The sequence below is a fragment of the Etheostoma cragini genome, chromosome 24 (genome assembly GCF_013103735.1).
Source record: "Etheostoma cragini isolate CJK2018 chromosome 24, CSU_Ecrag_1.0, whole genome shotgun sequence".
NCBI classification, from domain to species: domain Eukaryota; kingdom Metazoa; phylum Chordata; class Actinopteri; order Perciformes; family Percidae; genus Etheostoma; species Etheostoma cragini.
The window spans coordinates 10,252,810-10,256,771 of record NC_048430.1 but is presented as its reverse complement, the minus strand read 5'-3'; the positions used below and the strand labels follow the sequence as shown (position 1 = coordinate 10,256,771).

Genomic DNA, 3,962 nt, shown 5'->3' with positions numbered 1-3,962 from the left:
CGCTCTGTGTGTATGCGCGCTCCCGCGGCCAGGGGATACAGATCCTGGCGGGGATAAGTACATTGGCACGACACCGGCTCTAGTCAAGTGCAGATGTTAGCTGCGCATGCTCATATTTAAACGGTTTACGACATAACATGTCATGTCATACTAAAATTTGTGAAATGCATAAAGTAATAAACGTTTCTCATTACAAACAATAACAGAAGCTGGGAATCAGTTCATAAATGTTTTAGCTATCTATTATTGCTTTATTGCTAATGTTAGCTAAATACGCCTTTCAAGTGACAGCTTTTGTTGTGTTTGATTGCTAGTTTGTAGCTAAGCTAGCAGTCATTTCAAAAATGTGTAGCTATCTATGATTGTTTGATTGCTAATGTTAGCTAAAAATGCCATTCCAGTGCCAGCCTTTGTTGTGTTTGTTTGCTAGCTTGTATCAAAGCTAGCAGTAATTTAAAAAAACGTTTTAGCTATCTATGATTGACTGCTAACGTTAGCTCAAAATGCCATTAAAGTGACAGCCTTTGTTGTCTTTGATGCTAACTTGTAGCCAACAGTGAACCAACTTGGTTAAGTAGATCCATTTTGACTTTATTGACATAACAGAACTCTCTCGTTAGCATATTATATGCTACTTCTTGGAAAGTGATGCATGCGGAACTCACAGCTTCACTCATCACAAAGTGACGCGTATGCAACCCACATCTTCACTTGTTGCAAAGTGACACATGCTGCAAATCTGCACTTGCCTCACATTGGGAAGTGACAGGGACAACAGAAGGTGGTGCACCACTTGAGATTGCTACAGAGCGCTGCGCTTGCTGGAGCCGATCTTTCAAAGCGCAGCCAATAAGATAAGGAAGTAGCCAAAATCGGTTATGTATAACTGCACTGCACGTTGCCTCTGAAGTCTCTAAACTATGCTCTGTACCATACGTTGCGGTTTTACCGCTAAACATAAATAGGTGGCTTCATTGACAGAGAAAACAGTAAACGGTTAAAACAAACTTTAACGTTGAGCCACTATACCTGAGACAAATAAGTTGAGGTGCACTTGACAGCGTTGCTTTGGGATTTTTGGGTCAACCAATGGTGTTTGTCCCTTGTCAGCCTCATTTCAACGCGCAGATGGACTTGTACTTGTACTTTTTACATTTTCTAATGTCAAAACGCCGTAAAAAGCGCCGTGGTATAGCCTACTCATTTAACGCCGCTTTTTACGGGGATCATAAAATCCGTATCATAATGTGCCAGATAATGTGTAGTGTTAAATGATAATGTTACACACATCAATATAGTCTAGTCCAAGTTGAAAGCCTTGAATTTCACTATTTACTTTATTATCATTAGGCCACTTGTACTCTTACCTACATCTCCTTTCCCCTACTAATGTAGGAAGTAAGCATGTTGGTGGACTTGTTCCATAAATACATTGTTGCTATGGATGTATACACTATTCTGCTGTGATATACATTCACAACCAGCATTCATTGCACCCACTATAGACAGCTGGTGGTGAAAACTGTAATCATATACCGTCCATCTCCATGCAAGAAAAGAGTCAATGGGATCAATAATCAATGGGATTGGGCAACACATCGCATTGTGTTGCTCTAAATTGGGAGCAAATTTAATTATTCTTAATCTAACATAAGTCTATCCATTTTACAAGTTTTACGACAATACCACATAACTGTTTTGTTATTGTGGTTGTTGGTTTCTAAAGTTTGATGGATGGTGTTTAAGCTAGAATGTCCTCTTATGTGTTTGTTTCCTGAAAAAGGCGTCAGTGGAGCAGAGAGAGCAAAAGGAGGTAATTTTATCTTGATGAAAATAATTTATAATTTAGAAATAAATATTAATTTGTAAAACTTTGATTCTTTCGTTTTCATTTTGTTTATTTCGCACGTCACCATTGTATCATTAATCACAATTTCAGAATGTCCAATGATCATGTGTAGTGCCGCGTGACATGGGGAACCCCAAATAAGCCACTAAAAGCTTTTCGGAGGAGGCCCCGATGATCCAAATATTTAATTTCATAAGCTACACAAAAAAGTAAGAAAATAGAAGAAAAAAGACGATCCTTTGTATGGTGTTAGGTTACAGTTGAGATGTACGCCTATTAACCCTCGTGTTGTCCTCGGGCCAAATTTGGCCCATGTCCAAGTTGTTTTATATCAGAAATATGGGAGGTCAAAAATATCAACAATGCAACAAAACAATGGGGAAAAATATTAGAACATGGGACAAAAACTACAAAAAAAACACTGGAAGTAATTATCAAAAACTTTGGAAAAAATGGCTAAAATGTCAAAAAAGTGACAAAACTTCAACCAAAGGGACAAGGGGAAAAAACACAATAAAGGTTTTGAAACCCCCCCCCAAAAAACTAAACTTTTTTTGTTGAACAGCAACAAAAACATTGAGACATTGAGATAGGGACAACAAAAGTTTTTTTTATCATGTTAAGGGAAAGACAACACAAGGGTTAAATGTGGCCATCGTTACCCAACAGCAACTCAATTAGTAAAGTATATTAAACCCGTTATGCTCTTTATCTCAATCTCAGTATCTTTACATTAGTCATAACCCATTGATCAAACGTTCATACAAATGTCTTTATAAAGTTGACACAGTGTGTATACTCTACATGAGCTAAAAGAACACAAGAAGTAGATGTTGAAGACAGATGATACATAACTAGAGTTGCAGTAAAGTCTAGAGAAGCTACATGGCTTGTTTTTAAAGTGTTTGTAGACTGTGTATGTACGTCAAAACCTGCAGCTTGTAACCAGAGGTTCAGAGGTTCCATTTCCAGACCCTGAGGAGCGCACCAAAACGGGTACCTACCCCATTGTACTGAAAATGCTGGTTTTCATTTTGCAATAGCTAACTGACAGACAGTAAAACAGCTTCTGTATGTGTTTAGTCCCATTAGCTGAGCATGTTTCTTAGCACTGTTAACTCAAATCCTTCTCTCACAGATTAAATCAGCTAAAATTAGATTTTCAACCCAATAGAACTTGTCGTCAGGACTTCAGAGCAGTCTTTTCTTGTAATCACGCCGTAAAAATAAAAACAACCACTATCTACTTTCAAATGTAGTTTACCTGAATGTGATGACGAGCAGTTCAGACAGCGAGGGGAATTCGGGGTGAGCTCTGCATGAATCCTAAATTGGTCCTTACTTGTTCTTCCATTTTCACATCAAACATGAGACTGACAGGAGAGCTCAGTTCAGTTCAGATACATAGATCCTGGAGTTAATGTATGTCTTCTAATTCAAGCCACAGGAGCAAACAACACTCATGCTTTTCTATGGACAAGCTCTTGCCAATCTGCTGTTAAGGAGTTCCTTCTGTTTATCCAATCTGCACCACCTCAGAGAATGAAGGGAGGAGGAGGAGGAGGGGGAGGGGGAGGAGGGGGAGGATGAGGGAATCTTTTTCTATGCCTTTAAACTACATAAAAATCAGCCAGTGTGAGTTGACTACAAAATAGAGCTTTTATTAAAAAAGGGAAAAAGAAATAGAGTTTAGTGATACGGTAGAATATATCAATATCATTACAAAAGATAGTGTCCTGGATTTTGGATTTGGATTATAGTTAATAATCATACAGTTTACCTTTGGTGGGATGTAAATGTTGCTGTATGATTTCTGAGCTTATTGCACTGCTCCTACCTTAATATTAAAAAGTACTCAAGACATTTTGTTTTGACACTGATGTTTTAATACCTCTAAAGACAGAAAAAAAACGATTTGTATGATATCATTATTAGTTGAAGAATATTTTTTATGTGTTTTTGTTTTGTTTCTACAAAGAATCACTGGATACATAACTGGGAGGTGAAAAAAAGCTGAAACTACCTCTTTGTTTATATCCCTTCCAGTCTAGGTAAATCCTCTTAGTGTGTGGACAGCTAAAGTGAGACATCAGACTCCACCTCCAGCTCTCAG

General features: G+C 37.9%; 1 protein-coding gene across 3 annotated transcripts in view; it reads right to left on the bottom strand.

Moving 5' to 3' along the window:
- Nucleotides 1-3,385, bottom strand: part of LOC117939137 (cyclic nucleotide-gated cation channel alpha-3-like) — an 11,501-nt gene extending 8,116 nt beyond the window's left edge. For all 3 annotated transcript variants that reach the window (XM_034864166.1, XM_034864165.1, XM_034864167.1), the window contains exon 1: nucleotides 3,114-3,385. The gene's annotated coding sequence lies outside the window, so the exon portion shown is untranslated. The remainder of the gene's footprint in view (nucleotides 1-3,113) is intronic.
- Nucleotides 3,386-3,962: the final 577 nt, after the last annotated feature.